We start from the raw sequence: 20,967 nt of genomic DNA on the forward strand, positions 1-20,967 counted from the left end.
AGCGCTGATTTGCCTTTCCAGGTTGCTTGGTTGGCCAAAAAGGGCGTATGCGTTTTTTCCTGAATATATTCAGGAAAAAACGCATACGCCCTTTTTGGCCAAGGGCATCATTGTCGAGGTTTTGCCGCTTTTCCTGTGCTTTAAAGGCGACTCGAATCTACCTCCTGAAATCAGTTTCCTGCAATTCTGCCTTGCTTTCAAATCCTCTTCGTTGCCTTCCCTCAATATATTTGTGGACGAGAGTTATCAGTTATAACTCTGCAGGTTTGTGAATTGCAGTGCCCCTGAGCTCCATTTTTCAACTCGCTTTTTGGGAGCTGGCCGCAAAAGCGCAGGATTGCTTCAGGCCCTATTCTGGTTCCGGGCGGCAAGCTGAGCCTCTGGTTAATTCTTCTTCCTGATGGGAAAATAGAGTGACCTGTGCCTGCCCCAACACCTAGAGCTAGTCTCTCATTGTTTGGCCCTCTTCCCGTTCATCCTCAGGACAAATGGCAACCTGGACGGAACAGGAGGTGAAAGGTGCTGATTCTCCAAGGAGGGAGATTGCTAGTAAAGCGGCTGGAATGGCGAACCCGAGCACAAGGACATGAGAAATGAGGTGCGTTTTAGAAACCTTTCCCGATCACACGGTGTACCATCTTCTGGGTGTCTCATGCATGTTTTCGATGTAGGAAGATGCCCTTGAACCTGGAGATTTGGGACCCATGGGATGGGTACCACGCAGTATTACTTTAAAGGGTCTGCGTTTGCTCACCCAACCTCACCAAACCTCTCAGCCCCAAGAGTGTTCACCCTTATGTCTCAATCAGCAGTGGGTCTAGATATGGTCAATCCAGGTGGCATCACAGCCCCTGAACGAATTTTGTAAGAATTTCTCTCTCTTTCACTGTCTTTGTTTCACGGGTTTTTAAAAGTAGTTGATTTTTATAATGGGGTTTAGCTGCTTTTCACTGCTGTGTTTAGGCCGCTTTACACCCACTTGACTCACTTACAGAGGGATATCAACACATAGGTTTTAAGATTCTTACTAGTCAGATATATTCTTGGGCGTTGAATAGGGGGTGTTGAGTCCAGTTCACTGAGCAAGGAGTAGGTCTTGTCGATTACATATTGGGTTTATGGAACGGTATCTGAGCTAATTTGAAACCCTTCTTTTACGCATCACCCCACCTCACCTTTCCCGTTAAGCAGCCATAGTGTGTTTTCTAAACGTGTGACTCTGTTCTGTTTTGTAATTCAGTTCCAGTGTAGCGGTTTTTACATTCCCTCTATAAGTGATATCTTATGATAAGTGTCGTTTTCTGTTTGACTTATTTCACTTAGAATCGTCGTACCTAAATCCACTCATCATGCTGCCACTAGCCTTATGACGTTGATTTCATGGCTGAGTGATATTCCATTGTACATAAGGACCACAACGTCTTTATCCATTTTTCTCTTTCCTGGGATATTTAAGGTGTAAGGAAGTGGAGGTTCTTGTCAGCAGAGCAGCCCTAAACTTTGGGGTGCCTGTGTCTTGCTGATTTTTAGTTTTCCCAATTTATACGCCCATGAGTGGAAGTGCCCTACGCTCTCTAAGCTGCGTTTTTTAGGTGTTTCAGGACACACCGTACACTTCTCCAGAGTGGCTGTTGGCAATTTACATCCCGCCCATCAGCGTAGCAAGGCTCCCATTTCTCCATGGCCTGCCCTGCATTTCTGGTTTTGACACTTTATTCAGCATGGTCCTTTTGACCGATGGGAAGCGAGACTTCTTTGTAGCGCTGATTTGCCTTTCCAGGTTGCTTGGTTGGCCAAAAAGGGCGTATGCGTTTTTTCCTGAATATATTCAGGAAAAAACGCATACGCCCTTTTTGGCCAAGGGCATCATTGTCGAGGTTTTGCCGCTTTTCCTGTGCTTTAAAGGCGATTCGAATCTACCTCCTGAAATCAGTTTCCTGCAATTCTGCCTTGCTTTCAAATCCTCTTCGTTGCCTTCCCTCAATATATTTGTGGACGAGAGTTATCAGTTATAACTCTGCAGGTTTGTGAATTGCAGTGCCCCTGAGCTCCATTTTTCAACTCGCTTTTTTGGGAGCTGGCCGCAAAAGCGCAGGATTGCTTCAGGCCCTATTCTGGTTCCGGGCGGCAAGCTGAGCCTCTGGTTAATTCTTCTTCCTGATGGGAAAATAGAGTGACCTGTGCCTGCCCCAACACCTAGAGCTAGTCTCTCATTGTTTGGCCCTCTTCCCGTTCATCCTCAGGACAAATGGCAACCTGGACGGAACAGGAGGTGAAAGGTGCTGATTCTCCAAGGAGGGAGATTGCTAGTAAAGCGGCTGGAATGGCGAACCCGAGCACAAGGACATGAGAAATGAGGTGCGTTTTAGAAACCTTTCCAGATCACACGGTGTACCATCTTCTGGGTGTCTCATGCATGTTTTCGATGTAGGAAGATGCCCTTGAACCTGGAGATTTGGGACCCATGGGATGGGTACCACGCAGTATTACTTTAAAGGGTCTGCGTTTGCTCACCCAACCTCACCAAACCTCTCAGCCCCAAGAGTGTTCACACTTATGTCTCAATCAGCAGTGGGTCTAGATATGGTCAATCCAGGTGGCATCACAGCCCCTGAACGAATTTTGTAAGAATTTCTCTCTCTTTCACTGTCTTTGTTTCACGGGTTTTTAAAAGTAGTTGATTTTTATAATGGGGTTTAGCTGCTTTTCACTGCTGTGTTTAGGCCGCTTTACACCCACTTGACTCACTTACAGAGGGATATCAACACATAGGTTTTAAGATTCTTACTAGTCAGATATATTCTTGGGCGTTGAATAGGGGGTGTTGAGTCAAGTTCACTGAGCAAGGAGTAGGTCTTGTCGATTACATATTGGGTTTATGGAACGATATCTGAGCTAATTTGAAACCCTTCTTTTAGGCATCACCCCACCTCACCTTTCCCGTTAAGCAGCCATAGTGTGTTTTCTAAACGTGTGACTCTGTTCTGTTTTGTAATTCAGTTCCAGTGTAGCGGTTTTTACATTCCCTCTATAAGTGATATCTTATGATAAGTGTCGTTTTCTGTTTGACTTATTTCACATAGAATCGTCGTACCTAAATCCACTCATCATGCTGCCACTAGCCTTATGACGTTGATTTCATGGCTGAGTGATATTCCATTGTACATAAGGACCACAACGTCTTTATCCATTTTTCTCTTTCCTGGGATATTTAAGGTGTAACGAAGTGGAGGTTCTTGTCAGCAGAGCAGCCCTAAACTTCGGGGTGCCTGTGTCTTGCTGATTTTTAGTTTTCCCAATTTATACGCCCATGAGTGGAAGTGCCCTACGCTCTCTAAGCTGCGTTTTTTAGGTGTTTCAGGACACACCGTACACTTCTCCAGAGTGGCTGTTGGCAATTTACATCCCGCCCATCAGCGTAGCAAGGCTCCCCTTTCTCCATGGCCTGCCCTGCATTTCTGCTTTTGACACTTTATTCAGCATGGTCCTTTTGACCGATGGGGAGCGAGACTTCTTTGTAGCGCTGATTTGCCTTTCCAGGTTGCTTGGTTGGCCAAAAAGGGCGTATGCGTTTTTTCCTGAATATATTCAGGAAAAAACGCATACGCCCTTTTTGGCCAAGGGCATCACTGTCGAGGTTTTGCCGCTTTTCCTGTGCTTTAAAGGCGATTCGAATCTACCTCCTGAAATCAGTTTCCTGCAATTCTGCCTTGCTTTCAAATCCTCTTCGTTGCCTTCCCTCAATATATTTGTGGACGAGAGTTATCAGTTATAACTCTGCAGGCTTGTGAATTGCAGTGCCCCTGAGCTCCATTTTTCAACTCGCTTTTGTGGGAGCTGGTCGCAAAAGCGCAGGATTGCTTCAGGCCCTATTCTGGTTCCGGGCGGCAAGCTGAGCCTCTGGTTAATTCTTCTTCCTGATGGGAAAATAGAGTGACCTGTGCCTGCCCCAACACCTAGAGCTAGTCTCTCATTGTTTGGCCCTCTTCCCGTTCATCCTCAGGACAAATGGCAACCTGGACGGAACAGGAGGTGAAAGGTGCTGATTCTCCAAGGAGGGAGATTGCTAGTAAAGCGGCTGGAATGGCGAACCCAAGCACAAGGACATGAGAAATGAGGTGCGTTTTAGAAACCTTTCCCGATCACACGGTGTACCATCTTCTGGGTGTCTCATGCATGTTTTCGATGTAGGAAGATGCCCTTGAACCTGGAGATTTGGGACCCATGGGATGGGTACCACGCAGTATTACTTTAAAGGGTCTGCGTTTGCTCACCCAACCTCACCAAACCTCTCAGCCCCAAGAGTGTTCAACCTTATGTCTCAATCAGCAGTGGGTCTTGATATGGTCAATCCAGGTGGCATCACAGCCCCTGAACGAATTTTGTAAGAATTTCTCTCTCTTTCACTGTCTTTGTTTCACGGGTTTTTAAAAGTAGTTGATTTTTATAATGGGGTTTAGCTGCTTTTCACTGCTGTGTTTAGGCCGCTTTACACCCACTTGACTCACTTACAGAGGGATATCAACACATAGGTTTTAAGATTCTTACTAGTCAGATATATTCTTGGGCGTTGAATAGGGGGTGTTGAGTCCAGTTCACTGAGCAAGGAGTAGGTCTTGTCGATTACATATTGGGTTTATGGAACGGTATCTGAGCTAATTTGAAACCCTTCTTTTACGCATCACCCCACCTCACCTTTCCCGTTAAGCAGCCATAGTGTGTTTTCTAAACGTGTGACTCTGTTCTGTTTTGTAATTCAGTTCCAGTGTAGCGGTTTTTACATTCCCTCTATAAGTGATATCTTATGATAAGTGTCGTTTTCTGTTTGACTTATTTCACTTAGAATCGTCGTACCTAAATCCACTCATCATGCTGCCACTAGCCTTATGACGTTGATTTCATGGCTGAGTGATATTCCATTGTACATAAGGACCACAACGTCTTTATCCATTTTTCTCTTTCCTGGGATATTTAAGGTGTAAGGAAGTGGAGGTTCTTGTCAGCAGAGCAGCCCTAAACTTTGGGGTGCCTGTGTCTTGCTGATTTTTAGTTTTCCCAATTTATACGCCCATGAGTGGAAGTGCCCTACGCTCTCTAAGCTGCGTTTTTTAGGTGTTTCAGGACACACCGTACACTTCTCCAGAGTGGCTGTTGGCAATTTACATCCCGCCCATCAGCGTAGCAAGGCTCCCATTTCTCCATGGCCTGCCCTGCATTTCTGGTTTTGACACTTTATTCAGCATGGTCCTTTTGACCGATGGGAAGCGAGACTTCTTTGTAGCGCTGATTTGCCTTTCCAGGTTGCTTGGTTGGCCAAAAAGGGCGTATGCGTTTTTTCCTGAATATATTCAGGAAAAAACGCATACGCCCTTTTTGGCCAAGGGCATCATTGTCGAGGTTTTGCCGCTTTTCCTGTGCTTTAAAGGCGACTCGAATCTACCTCCTGAAATCAGTTTCCTGCAATTCTGCCTTGCTTTCAAATCCTCTTCGTTGCCTTCCCTCAATATATTTGTGGACGAGAGTTATCAGTTATAACTCTGCAGGTTTGTGAATTGCAGTGCCCCTGAGCTCCATTTTTCAACTCGCTTTTTGGGAGCTGGCCGCAAAAGCGCAGGATTGCTTCAGGCCCTATTCTGGTTCCGGGCGGCAAGCTGAGCCTCTGGTTAATTCTTCTTCCTGATGGGAAAATAGAGTGACCTGTGCCTGCCCCAACACCTAGAGCTAGTCTCTCATTGTTTGGCCCTCTTCCCGTTCATCCTCAGGACAAATGGCAACCTGGACGGAACAGGAGGTGAAAGGTGCTGATTCTCCAAGGAGGGAGATTGCTAGTAAAGCGGCTGGAATGGCGAACCCGAGCACAAGGACATGAGAAATGAGGTGCGTTTTAGAAACGTTTCCCGATCACACGGTGTATCATCTTCTGGGTGTCTCATGCATGTTTTCGATGTAGGAAGATGCCCTTGAACCTGGAGATTTGGGACCCATGGGATGGGTACCACGCAGTATTACTTTAAAGGGTCTGCGTTTGCTCACCCAACCTCACCAAACCTCTCAGCCCCAAGAGTGTTCACACTTATGTCTCAATCAGCAGTGGGTCTAGATATGGTCAATCCAGGTGGCATCACAGTCCCTGAACGAATTTTGTAAGAATTTCTCTCTTTCACTGTGTTTGTTTCACGGGTTTTTAAAAGTAGTTGATTTTTATAATGGGGTTTAGCTGCTTTTCACTGCTGTGTTTAGGCCGCTTTACACCCACTTGACTCACTTACAGAGGGATATCAACACATAGGTTTTAAGATTCTTACTAGTCAGATATATTCTTGGGCGTTGAATAGGGGGTGTTGAGTCAAGTTCACTGAGCAAGGAGTAGGTCTTGTCGATTACATATTGGGTTTATGGAACGATATCTGAGCTAATTTGAAACCCTTCTTTTAGGCATCACCCCACCTCACCTTTCCCGTTAAGCAGCCATAGTGTGTTTTCTAAACGTGTGACTCTGTTCTGTTTTGTAATTCAGTTCCAGTGTAGCGGTTTTTACATTCCCTCTATAAGTGATATCTTATGATAAGTGTCGTTTTCTGTTTGACTTATTTCACATAGAATCGTCGTACCTAAATCCACTCATCATGCTGCCACTAGCCTTATGACGTTGATTTCATGGCTGAGTGATATTCCATTGTACATAAGGACCACAACGTCTTTATCCATTTTTCTCTTTCCTGGGATATTTAAGGTGTAAGGAAGTGGAGGTTCTTGTCAGCAGAGCAGCCCTAAACTTCGGGGTGCCTGTGTCTTGCTGATTTTTAGTTTTCCCAATTTATACGCCCATGAGTGGAAGTGCCCTACGCTCTCTAAGCTGCGTTTTTTAGGTGTTTCAGGACACACCGTACACTTCTCCAGAGTGGCTGTTGGCAATTTACATCCCGCCCATCAGCGTAGCAAGGCTCCCCTTTCTCCATGGCCTGCCCTGCATTTCTGGTTTTGACACTTTATTCAGCATGGTCCTTTTGACCGATGGGGAACGAGACTTCTTTGTAGCGCTGATTTGCCTTTCCAGGTTGCTTGGTTGGCCAAAAAGGGCGTATGCGTTTTTTCCTGAATATATTCAGGAAAAAACGCATACGCCCTTTTTGGCCAAGGGCATCACTGTCGAGGTTTTGCCGCTTTTCCTGTGCTTTAAAGGCGATTCGAATCTACCTCCTGAAATCAGTTTCCTGCAATTCTGCCTTGCTTTCAAATCCTCTTCGTTGCCTTCCCTCAATATATTTGTGGACGAGAGTTATCAGTTATAACTCTGCAGGCTTGTGAATTGCAGTGCCCCTGAGCTCCATTTTTCAACTCGCTTTTGTGGGAGCTGGTCGCAAAAGCGCAGGATTGCTTCAGGCCCTATTCTGGTTCCGGGCGGCAAGCTGAGCCTCTGGTTAATTCTTCTTCCTGATGGGAAAATAGAGTGACCTGTGCCTGCCCCAACACCTAGAGCTAGTCTCTCATTGTTTGGCCCTCTTCCCGTTCATCCTCAGGACAAATGGCAACCTGGACGGAACAGGAGGTGAAAGGTGCTGATTCTCCAAGGAGGGAGATTGCTAGTAAAGCGGCTGGAATGGCGAACCCGAGCACAAGGACATGAGAAATGAGGTGCGTTTTAGAAACCTTTCCCGATCACACGGTGTACCATCTTCTGGGTGTCTCATGCATGTTTTCGATGTAGGAAGATGCCCTTGAACCTGGAGATTTGGGACCCATGGGATGGGTACCACGCAGTATTACTTTAAAGGGTCTGCATTTGCTCACCCAACCTCACCAAACCTCTCAGCCCCAAGAGTGTTCACCCTTATGTCTCAATCAGCAGTGGGTCTAGATATGGTCAATCCAGGTGGCATCACAGCCCCTGAACGAATTTTGTAAGAATTTCTCTCTCTTTCACTGTCTTTGTTTCACGGGTTTTTAAAAGTAGTTGATTTTTATAATGGGGTTTAGCTGCTTTTCACTGCTGTGTTTAGGCCGCTTTACACCCACTTGACTCACTTACAGAGGGATATCAACACATAGGTTTTAAGATTCTTACTAGTCAGATATATTCTTGGGCGTTGAATAGGGGGTGTTGAGTCCAGTTCACTGAGCAAGGAGTAGGTCTTGTCTATTACATATTGGGTTTATGGAACGGTATCTGAGCTAATTTGAAACCCTTCTTTTACGCATCACCCCACCTCACCTTTCCCGTTAAGCAGCCATAGTGTGTTTTCTAAACGTGTGACTCTGTTCTGTTTTGTAATTCAGTTCCAGTGTAGCGGTTTTTACATTCCCTCTATAAGTGATATCTTATGATAAGTGTCGTTTTCTGTTTGACTTATTTCACTTAGAATCGTCGTACCTAAATCCACTCATCATGCTGCCACTAGCCTTATGACGTTGATTTCATGGCTGATTGATATTCCATTGTACATAAGGACCACAACGTCTTTATCCATTTTTCTCTTTCCTGGGATATTTAAGGTGTAAGGAAGTGGAGGTTCTTGTCAGCAGAGCAGCCCTAAACTTTGGGGTGCCTGTGTCTTGCTGATTTTTAGTTTTCCCAATTTATACGCCCATGAGTGGAAGTGCCCTACGCTCTCTAAGCTGCGTTTTTTAGGTGTTTCAGGACACACCGTACACTTCTCCAGAGTGGCTGTTGGCAATTTACATCCCGCCCATCAGCGTAGCAAGGCTCCCATTTCTCCATGGCCTGCCCTGCATTTCTGGTTTTGACACTTTATTCAGCATGGTCCTTTTGACCGATGGGAAGCGAGACTTCTTTGTAGCGCTGATTTGCCTTTCCAGGTTGCTTGGTTGGCCAAAAAGGGCGTATGCGTTTTTTCCTGAATATATTCAGGAAAAAACGCATACGCCCTTTTTGGCCAAGGGCATCATTGTCGAGGTTTTGCCGCTTTTCCTGTGCTTTAAAGGCGACTCGAATCTACCTCCTGAAATCAGTTTCCTGCAATTCTGCCTTGCTTTCAAATCCTCTTCGTTGCCTTCCCTCAATATATTTGTGGACGAGAGTTATCAGTTATAACTCTACAGGTTTGTGAATTGCAGTGCCCCTGAGCTCCATTTTTCAACTCGCTTTTTGGGAGCTGGCCGCAAAAGCGCAGGATTGCTTCAGGCCCTATTCTGGTTCCGGGCGGCAAGCTGAGCCTCTGGTTAATTCTTCTTCCTGATGGGAAAATAGAGTGACCTGTGCCTGCCCCAACACCTAGAGCTAGTCTCTCATTGTTTGGCCCTCTTCCCGTTCATCCTCAGGACAAATGGCAACCTGGACGGAACAGGAGGTGAAAGGTGCTGATTCTCCAAGGAGGGAGATTGCTAGTAAAGCGGCTGGAATGGCGAACCCGAGCACAAGGACATGAGAAATGAGGTGCGTTTTAGAAACCTTTCCCGATCACACGGTGTACCATCTTCTGGGTGTCTCATGCATGTTTTCGATGTAGGAAGATGCCCTTGAACCTGGAGATTTGGGACCCATGGGATGGGTACCACGCAGTATTACTTTAAAGGGTCTGCGTTTGCTCACCCAACCTCACCAAACCTCTCAGCCCCAAGAGTGTTCACCCTTATGTCTCAATCAGCAGTGGGTCTAGATATGGTCAATCCAGGTGGCATCACAGCCCCTGAACGAATTTTGTAAGAATTTCTCTCTTTCACTGTGTTTGTTTCACGGGTTTTTAAAAGTAGTTGATTTTTATAATGGGGTTTAGCTGCTTTTCACTGCTGTGTTTAGGCCGCTTTACACCCACTTGACTCACTTACAGAGGGATATCAACACATAGGTTTTAAGATTCTTACTAGTCAGATATATTCTTGGGCGTTGAATAGGTGGTGTTGAGTCCAGTTCACTGAGCAAGGAGTAGGTCTTGTCTATTACATATTGGGTTTATGGAACGGTATCTGAGCTAATTTGAAACCCTTCTTTTACGCATCACCCCACCTCACCTTTCCCGTTAAGCAGCCATAGTGTGTTTTCTAAACGTGTGACTCTGTTCTGTTTTGTAATTCAGTTCCAGTTTGGCGGTTTTTACATTCCCTCTATAAGTGATATCTTATGATAAGTGTCGTTTTCTGTTTGACTTATTTCACTTAGAATCGTCGTACCTAAATCCACTCATCATGCTGCCACTAGCCTTATGACGTTGATTTCATGGCTGATTGATATTCCATTGTACATAAGGACCACAACGTCTTTATCCATTTTTCTCTTTCCTGGGATATTTAAGGTGTAAGGAAGTGGAGGTTCTTGTCAGCAGAGCAGCCCTAAACTTTGGGGTGCCTGTGTCTTGCTGATTTTTAGTTTTCCCAATTTATACGCCCATGAGTGGAAGTGCCCTACGCTCTCTAAGCTGCGTTTTTTAGGTGTTTCAGGACACACCGTATACTTCTCCAGAGTGGCTGTTGGCAATTTACATCCCGCCCATCAGCGTAGCAAGGCTCCCGTTTCTCCATGGCCTGCCCTGCATTTCTGGTTTTGACACTTTATTCAGCATGGTCCTTTTGACCGATGGGAAGCGAGACTTCTTTGTAGCGCTGATTTGCCTTTCCAGGTTGCTTGGTTGGCCAAAAAGGGCGTATGCGTTTTTTCCTGAATATATTCAGGAAAAAACGCATACGCCCTTTTTGGCCAAGGGCATCATTGTCGAGGTTTTGCCGCTTTTCCTGTGCTTTAAAGGCGATTCGAATCTACCTCCTGAAATCAGTTTCCTGCAATTCTGCCTTGCTTTCAAATCCTCTTCGTTGCCTTCCCTCAATATATTTGTGGACGAGAGTTATCAGTTATAACTCTGCAGGTTTGTGAATTGCAGTGCCCCTGAGCTCCATTTTTCAACTCGCTTTTTTGGGAGCTGGCCGCAAAAGCGCAGGATTGCTTCAGGCCCTATTCTGGTTCCGGGCGGCAAGCTGAGCCTCTGGTTAATTCTTCTTCCTGATGGGAAAATAGAGTGACCTGTGCCTGCCCCAACACCTAGAGCTAGTCTCTCATTGTTTGGCCCTCTTCCCGTTCATCCTCAGGACAAATGGCAACCTGGACGGAACAGGAGGTGAAAGGTGCTGATTCTCCAAGGAGGGAGATTGCTAGTAAAGCGGCTGGAATGGCGAACCCGAGCACAAGGACATGAGAAATGAGGTGCGTTTTAGAAACCTTTCCCGATCACACGGTGTACCATCTTCTGGGTGTCTCATGCATGTTTTCGATGTAGGAAGATGCCCTTGAACCTGGAGATTTGGGACCCATGGGATGGGTACCACGCAGTATTACTTTAAAGGGTCTGCGTTTGCTCACCCAACCTCACCAAACCTCTCAGCCCCAAGAGTGTTCACCCTTATGTCTCAATCAGCAGTGGGTCTAGATATGGTCAATCCAGGTGGCATCACAGCCCCTGAACGAATTTTGTAAGAATTTCTCTCTCTTTCACTGTCTTTGTTTCACGGGTTTTTAAAAGTAGTTGATTTTTATAATGGGGTTTAGCTGCTTTTCACTGCTGTGTTTAGGCCGCTTTACACCCACTTGACTCACTTACAGAGGGATATCAACACATAGGTTTTAAGATTCTTACTAGTCAGATATATTCTTGGGCGTTGAATAGGGGGTGTTGAGTCCAGTTCACTGAGCAAGGAGTAGGTCTTGTCGATTACATATTGGGTTTATGGAACGGTATCTGAGCTAATTTGAAACCCTTCTTTTACGCATCACCCCACCTCACCTTTCCCGTTAAGCAGCCATAGTGTGTTTTCTAAACGTGTGACTCTGTTCTGTTTTGTAATTCAGTTCCAGTGTAGCGGTTTTTACATTCCCTCTATAAGTGATATCTTATGATAAGTGTCGTTTTCTGTTTGACTTATTTCACTTAGAATCGTCGTACCTAAATCCACTCATCATGCTGCCACTAGCCTTATGACGTTGATTTCATGGCTGATTGATATTCCATTGTACATAAGGACCACAACGTCTTTATCCATTTTTCTCTTTCCTGGGATATTTAAGGTGTAAGGAAGTGGAGGTTCTTGTCAGCAGAGCAGCCGTAAACTTTGGGGTGCCTGTGTCTTGCTGATTTTTAGTTTTCCCAATTTATACGCCCATGAGTGGAAGTGCCCTACACTCTCTAAGCTGCGTTTTTTAGGTGTTTCAGGACACACCGTACACTTCTCCAGAGTGGCTGTTGGCAATTTACATCCCGCCCATCAGCGTAGCAAGGCTCCCGTTTCTCCATGGCCTGCCCTGCATTTCTGGTTTTGACACTTTATTCAGCATGGTCCTTTTGACCGATGGGAAGCGAGACTTCTTTGTAGCGCTGATTTGCCTTTCCAGGTTGCTTGGTTGGCCAAAAAGGGCGTATGCGTTTTTTCCTGAATATATTCAGGAAAAAACGCATACGCCCTTTTTGGCCAAGGGCATCATTGTCGAGGTTTTGCCGCTTTTCCTGTGCTTTAAAGGCGATTCGAATCTACCTCCTGAAATCAGTTTCCTGCAATTCTGCCTTGCTTTCAAATCCTCTTCGTTGCCTTCCCTCAATATATTTGTGGACGAGAGTTATCAGTTATAACTCTGCAGGTTTGTGAATTGCAGTGCCCCTGAGCTCCATTTTTCAACTCGCTTTTTTGGGAGCTGGCCGCAAAAGCGCAGGATTGCTTCAGGCCCTATTCTGGTTCCGGGCGGCAAGCTGAGCCTCTGGTTAATTCTTCTTCCTGATGGGAAAATAGAGTGACCTGTGCCTGCCCCAACACCTAGAGCTAGTCTCTCATTGTTTGGCCCTCTTCCCGTTCATCCTCAGGACAAATGGCAACCTGGACGGAACAGGAGGTGAAAGGTGCTGATTCTCCAAGGAGGGAGATTGCTAGTAAAGCGGCTGGAATGGCGAACCCGAGCACAAGGACATGAGAAATGAGGTGCGTTTTAGAAACCTTTCCCGATCACACGGTGTACCATCTTCTGGGTGTCTCATGCATGTTTTCGATGTAGGAAGATGCCCTTGAACCTGGAGATTTGGGACCCATGGGATGGGTACCACGCAGTATTACTTTAAAGGGTCTGCGTTTGCTCACCCAACCTCACCAAACCTCTCAGCCCCAAGAGTGTTCACCCTTATGTCTCAATCAGCAGTGGGTCTAGATATGGTCAATCCAGGTGGCATCACAGCCCCTGAACGAATTTTGTAAGAATTTCTCTCTCTTTCACTGTCTTTGTTTCACGGGTTTTTAAAAGTAGTTGATTTTTATAATGGGGTTTAGCTGCTTTTCACTGCTGTGTTTAGGCCGCTTTACACCCACTTGACTCACTTACAGAGGGATATCAACACATAGGTTTTAAGATTCTTACTAGTCAGATATATTCTTGGGCGTTGAATAGGGGGTGTTGAGTCAAGTTCACTGAGCAAGGAGTAGGTCTTGTCGATTACATATTGGGTTTATGGAACGATATCTGAGCTAATTTGAAACCCTTCTTTTAGGCATCACCCCACCTCACCTTTCCCGTTAAGCAGCCATAGTGTGTTTTCTAAACGTGTGACTCTGTTCTGTTTTGTAATTCAGTTCCAGTGTAGCGGTTTTTACATTCCCTCTATAAGTGATATCTTATGATAAGTGTCGTTTTCTGTTTGACTTATTTCACATAGAATCGTCGTACCTAAATCCACTCATCATGCTGCCACTAGCCTTATGACGTTGATTTCATGGCTGAGTGATATTCCATTGTACATAAGGACCACAACGTCTTTATCCATTTTTCTCTTTCCTGGGATATTTAAGGTGTAACGAAGTGGAGGTTCTTGTCAGCAGAGCAGCCCTAAACTTCGGGGTGCCTGTGTCTTGCTGATTTTTAGTTTTCCCAATTTATACGCCCATGAGTGGAAGTGCCCTACGCTCTCTAAGCTGCGTTTTTTAGGTGTTTCAGGACACACCGTACACTTCTCCAGAGTGGCTGTTGGCAATTTACATCCCGCCCATCAGCGTAGCAAGGCTCCCATTTCTCCATGGCCTGCCCTGCATTTCTGGTTTTGACACTTTATTCAGCATGGTCCTTTTGACCGATGGGGAGCGAGACTTCTTTGTAGCGCTGATTTGCCTTTCCAGGTTGCTTGGTTGGCCAAAAAGGGCGTATGCGTTTTTTCCTGAATATATTCAGGAAAAAACGCATACGCCCTTTTTGGCCAAGGGCATCATTGTCGAGGTTTTGCCGCTTTTCCTGTGCTTTAAAGGCGATTCGAATCTACCTCCTGAAATCAGTTTCCTGCAATTCTGCCTTGCTTTCAAATCCTCTTCGTTGCCTTCCCTCAATATATTTGTGGACGAGAGTTATCAGTTATAACTCTGCAGGTTTGTGAATTGCAGTGCCCCTGAGCTCCATTTTTCAACTCGCTTTTGTGGGAGCTGGTCGCAAAAGCGCAGGATTGCTTCAGGCCCTATTCTGGTTCCGGGCGGCAAGCTGAGCCTCTGGTTAATTCTTCTTCCTGATGGGAAAATAGAGTGACCTGTGCCTGCCCCAACACCTAGAGCTAGTCTCTCATTGTTTGGCCCTCTTCCCGTTCATCCTCAGGACAAATGGCAACCTGGACGGAACAGGAGGTTAAAGGTGCTGATTCTCCAAGGAGGGAGATTGCTAGTAAAGCGGCTGGAATGGCGAACCCGAGCACAAGGACATGAGAAATGAGGTGCGTTTTAGAAACCTTTCCCGATCACACGGTGTACCATCTTCTGGGTGTCTCATGCATGTTTTCGATGTAGGAAGATGCCCTTGAACCTGGAGATTTGGGACCCATGGGATGGGTACCACGCAGTATTACTTTAAAGGGTCTGCGTTTGCTCACCCAACCTCACCAAACCTCTCAGCCCCAAGAGTGTTCACCCTTATGTCTCAATCAGCAGTGGGTCTAGATATGGTCAATCCAGGTGGCATCACAGCCCCTGAACGAATTTTGTAAGAATTTCTCTCTCTTTCACTGTCTTTGTTTCACGGGTTTTTAAAAGTAGTTGATTTTTATAATGGGTTTTAGCTGCTTTTCACTGCTGTGTTTAGGCCGCTTTACACCCATTTGACTCACTTACAGAGGGATATCAACACGTAGGTTTTAAGATTCTTACTAGTCAGATATATTCTTGGGCGTTGAATAGGGGGTGTTGAGTCCAGTTCACTGAGCAAGGAGTAGGTCTTGTCTATTACATATTGGGTTTATGGAACGGTATCTGAGCTAATTTGAAACCCTTCTTTTACGCATCACCCCACCTCACCTTTCCCGTTAAGCAGCCATAGTGTGTTTTCTAAACGTGTGACTCTGTTCTGTTTTGTAATTCAGTTCCAGTGTAGCGGTTTTTACATTCCCTCTATAAGTGATATCTTATGATAAGTGTCGTTTTCTGTTTGACTTATTTCACATAGAATCGTCGTACCTAAATCCACTCATCATGCTGCCACTAGCCTTATGACGTTGATTTCATGGCTGAGTGATATTCCATTGTACATAAGGACCACAACGTCTTTATCCATTTTTCTCTTTCCTGGGATATTTAAGGTGTAACGAAGTGGAGGTTCTTGTCAGCAGAGCAGCCCTAAACTTTGGGGTGCCTGTGTCTTGCTAATTTTTAGTTTTCCCAATTTATACGCCCATGAGTGGAAGTGCCCTACGCTCTCTAAGCTGCGTTTTTTAGGTGTATCAGGACACACCGTACACTTCTCCAGAGTGGCTGTTGGCAATTTACATCCCGCCCATCAGCGTAGCAAGGCTCCCGTTTCTCCATGGCCTGCCCTGCATTTCTGGTTTTGACACTTTATTCAGCATGGTCCTTTTGACCGATAGGGAGCGAGACTTCTTTTTAGCGCTGATTTGCCTTTCCAGGTTGCTTGGTTGGCCAAAAAGGGCGTATGCGTTTTTTCCTGAATATATTCAGGAAAAAACGCATACGCCCTTTTTGGCCAAGGGCATCATTGTCGAGGTTTTGCTGCTTTTCCTATGCTTTAAAGGCGATTCGAATCTACCTCCTGAAATCAGTTTCCTGCAATTCTGCCTTGCTTTCAAATCCTCTTCGTTGCCTTCCCTCAATATATTTGTGGACGAGAGTTATCAGTTATAACTCTGCAGGTTTGTGAATTGCAGTGCCCCTGAGCTCCATTTTTCAACTCGCTTTTTTGGGAGCTGGCCGCAAAAGCGCAGGATTGCTTCAGGCCCTATTCTGGTTCCGGGCGGCAAGCTGAGCCTCTGGTTAATTCTTCTTCCTGATGGGAAAATAGAGTGACCCGTGCCTGCCCCAACACCTAGAGCTAGTCTCTCATTGTTTGGCCCTCTTCCCGTTCATCCTCAGGACAAATGGCAACCTGGACGGAACAGGAGGTTAAAGGTGCTGATTCTCCAAGGAGGGAGATTGCTAGTAAAGCGGCTGGAATGGCGAACCCGAGCACAAGGACATGAGAAATGAGGTGCGTTTTAGAAACCTTTCCCGATCACACGGTGTACCATCTTCTGGGTGTCTCATGCATGTTTTCTATGTAGGAAGATGCCCTTGAACCTGGAGATTTGGGACCCATGGGATGGGTACCACGCAGTATTACTTTAAAGGGTCTGCGTTTGCTCACCCAACCTCACCAAACCTCTCAGCCCCAAGAGTGTTCACACTTATGTCTCAATCAGCAGTGGGTCTAGATATGGTCAATCCAGGTGGCATCACAGCCCCTGAACGAATTTTGTAAGAATTTCTCTCTTTCACTGTCTTTGTTTCACGGGTTTTTAAAAGTAGTTGATTTTTATAATGGGGTTTAGCTGCTTTTCACTGCTGTGTTTAGGCCGCTTTACACCCACTTGACTCACTTACAGAGGGATATCAACACATAGGTTTTAAGATTCTTACTAGTCAGATATATTCTTGGGCGTTGAATAGGGGGTGTTGAGTCAAGTTCACTGAGCAAGGAGTAGGTCTTGTCGATTACATATTGGGTTTATGGAACGATATCTGAGCTAATTTGAAACCCTTCTTTTAGGCATCACCCCACCTCACCTTTCCCGTTAAGCAGCCATAGTGTGTTTTCTAAACGTGTGACTCTGTTCTGTTTGGTAATTCAGTTCCAGTGTAGCGGTTTTTACATTCCCTCTATAAGTGATATCTTATGATAAGTCTCGTTTTCTGTTTGACTTATTTCACATAGAATCGTCGTACCTAAATCCACTCATTATGCTGCCACTAGCCTTATGACGTTGATTTCATGGCTGAGTGATATTCCATTGTACATAAGGACCACAACGTCTTTATCCATTTTTCTCTTTCCTGGGATATTTAAGGTGTAACGAAGTGGAGGTTCTTGTCAGCAGAGCAGCCCTAAACTTCGGGGTGCCTGTGTCTTGCTGATTTTTAGTTTTCCCAATTTATACGCCCATGAGTGGAAGTGCCCTACGCTCTCTAAGCTGCGTTTTTTAGGTGTTTCAGGACACACCGTACACTTCTCCAGAGTGGCTGTTGGCAATTTACATCCCGCCCATCAGCGTAGCAAGGCTCCCGTTTCTCCATGGCCTGCCCTGCATTTCTGGTTTTGACACTTTATTCAGCATGGTCCTTTTGACCGATGGGGAGCGAGACTTCTTTGTAGCGCTGATTTGCCTTTCCAGGTTGCTTGGTTGGCCAAAAAGGGCGTATGCGTTTTTTCCTGAATATATTCAGGAAAAAACGCATACGCCCTTTTTGGCCAAGGGCATCATTGTCGAGGTTTTGCCGCTTTTCCTGTGCTTTAAAGGCGATTCGAATCTACCTCCTGAAATCAGTTTCCTGCAATTCTGCCTTGCTTTCAAATCCTCTTCGTTGCCTTCCCTCAATATATTTGTGGACGAGAGTTATCAGTTATAACTCTGCAGGTTTGTGAATTGCAGTGCCCCTGAGCTCCATTTTTCAACTCGCTTTTTTGGGAGCTGGCCGCAAAAGCGTAGGATTGCTTCAGGCCCTATTCTGGTTCCGGGCGGCAAGCTGAGCCTCTGGTTAATTCTTCTTCCTGATGGGAAAATAGAGTGACCTGTGCCTGCCCCAACACCTAGAGCTAGTCTCTCATTGTTTGGCCCTCTTCCCGTTCATCCTCAGGACAAATGGCAACCTGGACGGAACAGGAGGTGAAAGGTGCTGATTCTCCAAGGAGGGAGATTGCTAGTAAAGCGGCTGGAATGGCGAACCCGAGCACAAGGACATGAGAAATGAGGTGCGTTTTAGAAACCTTTCCCGATCACACGGTGTACCATCTTCTGGGTGTCTCATGCATGTTTTCGATGTAGGAAGATGCCCTTGAACCTGGAGATTTGGGACCCATGGGATGGGTACCACGCAGTATTACTTTAAAGGGTCTGCGTTTGCTCACCCAACCTCACCAAACCTCTCAGCCCCAAGAGTGTTCACCCTTATGTCTCAATCAGCAGTGGGTCTAGATATGGTCAATCCAGGTGGCATCACAGCCCCTGAACGAATTTTGTAAGAATTTCTCTCTCTTTCACTGTCTTTGTTTCACGGGTTTTTAAAAGTAGTTGATTTTTATAATGGGTTTTAGCTGCTTTTCACTGCTGTGTTTAGGCCGCTTTACACCCATTTGACTCACTTACAGAGGGATATCAACACGTAGGTTTTAAGATTCTTACTAGTCAGATATATTCTTGGGCGTTGAATAGGGGGTGTTGAGTCCAGTTCACTGAGCAAGGAGTAGGTCTTGTCTATTACATATTGGGTTTATGGAACGGTATCTGAGCTAATTTGAAACCCTTCTTTTACGCATCACCCCACCTCACCTTTCCCGTTAAGCAGCCATAGTGTGTTTTCTAAACGTGTGACTCTGTTCTGTTTTGTAATTCAGTTCCAGTGTAGCGGTTTTTACATTCCCTCTATAAGTGATATCTTATGATAAGTGTCGTTTTCTGTTTGACTTATTTCACATAGAATCGTCGTACCTAAATCCACTCATCATGCTGCCACTAGCCTTATGACGTTGATTTCATGGCTGAGTGATATTCCATTGTACATAAGGACCACAACGTCTTTATCCATTTTTCTCTTTCCTGGGATATTTAAGGTGTAACGAAGTGGAGGTTCTTGTCAGCAGAGCAGCCCTAAACTTTGGGGTGCCTGTGTCTTGCTAATTTTTAGTTTTCCCAATTTATACGCCCATGAGTGGAAGTGCCCTACGCTCTCTAAGCTGCGTTTTTTAGGTGTATCAGGACACACCGTACACTTCTCCAGAGTGGCTGTTGGCAATTTACATCCCGCCCATCAGCGTAGCAAGGCTCCCGTTTCTCCATGGCCTGCCCTGCATTTCTGGTTTTGACACTTTATTCAGCATGGTCCTTTTGACCGATAGGGAGCGAGACTTCTTTTTAGCGCTGATTTGCCTTTCCAGGTTGCTTGGTTGGCCAAAAAGGGCGTATGCGTTTTTTCCTGAATATATTCAGGAAAAAACGCATACGCCCTTTTTGGCCAAGGGCATCATTGTCGAGGTTTTGCTGCTTTTCCTATGCTTTAAAGGCGATTCGAATCTACCTCCTGAAATCAGTTTCCTGCAATTCTGCCTTGCTTTCAAATCCTCTTCGTTGCCTTCCCTCAATATATTTGTGGACGAGAGTTATCAGTTATAACTCTGCAGGTTTGTGAATTGCAGTGCCCCTGAGCTCCATTTTTCAACTCGCTTTTTTGGGAGCTGGCCGCAAAAGCGCAGGATTGCTTCAGGCCCTATTCTGGTTCCGGGCGGCAAGCTGAGCCTCTGGTTAATTCTTCTTCCTGATGGGAAAATAGAGTGACCCGTGCCTGCCCCAACACCTAGAGCTAGTCTCTCATTGTTTGGCCCTCTTCCCGTTCATCCTCAGGACAAATGGCAACCTGGACGGAACAGGAGGTTAAAGGTGCTGATTCTCCAAGGAGGGAGATTGCTAGTAAAGCGGCTGGAATGGCGAACCCGAGCACAAGGACATGAGAAATGAGGTGCGTTTTAGAAACCTTTCCCGATCACACGGTGTACCATCTTCTGGGTGTCTCATGCATGTTTTCTATGTAGGAAGATGCCCTTGAACCTGGAGATTTGGGACCCATGGGATGGGTACCACGCAGTATTACTTTAAAGGGTCTGCGTTTGCTCACCCAACCTCACCAAACCTCTCAGCCCCAAGAGTGTTCACACTTATGTCTCAATCAGCAGTGGGTCTAGATATGGTCAATCCAGGTGGCATCACAGCCCCTGAACGAATTTTGTAAGAATTTCTCTCTTTCACTGTCTTTGTTTCACGGGTTTTTAAAAGTAGTTGATTTTTATAATGGGGTTTAGCTGCTTTTCACTGCTGTGTTTAGGCCGCTTTACACCCACTTGACTCACTTACAGAGGGATATCAACACATAGGTTTTAAGATTCTTACTAGTCAGATATATTCTTGGGCGTTGAATAGGGGGTGTTGAGTCAAGTTCACTGAGCAAGGAGTAGGTCTTGTCGATTACATATTGGGTTTATGGAACGATATCTGAGCTAATTTGAAACCCTTCTTTTAGGCATCACCCCACCTCACCTTTCCCGTTAAGCAGCCATAGTGTGTTTTCTAAACGTGTGACTCTGTTCTGTTTGGTAATTCAGTTCCAGTGTAGCGGTTTTTACATTCCCTCTATAAGTGATATCTTATGATAAGTCTCGTTTTCTGTTTGACTTATTTCACATAGAATCGTCGTACCTAAATCCACTCATTATGCTGCCACTAGCCTTATGACGTTGATTTCATGGCTGAGTGATATTCCATTGTACATAAGGACCACAACGTCTTTATCCATTTTTCTCTTTCCTGGGATATTTAAGGTGTAACGAAGTGGAGGTTCTTGTCAGCAGAGCAGCCCTAAACTTCGGGGTGCCTGTGTCTTGCTGATTTTTAGTTTTCCCAATTTATACGCCCATGAGTGGAAGTGCCCTACGCTCTCTAAGCTGCGTTTTTTAGGTGTTTCAGGACACACCGTACACTT

This window comes from Eschrichtius robustus, chromosome 1, assembly GCF_028021215.1.
Source record: "Eschrichtius robustus isolate mEscRob2 chromosome 1, mEscRob2.pri, whole genome shotgun sequence".
NCBI lineage: Eukaryota > Metazoa > Chordata > Mammalia > Artiodactyla > Eschrichtiidae > Eschrichtius > Eschrichtius robustus.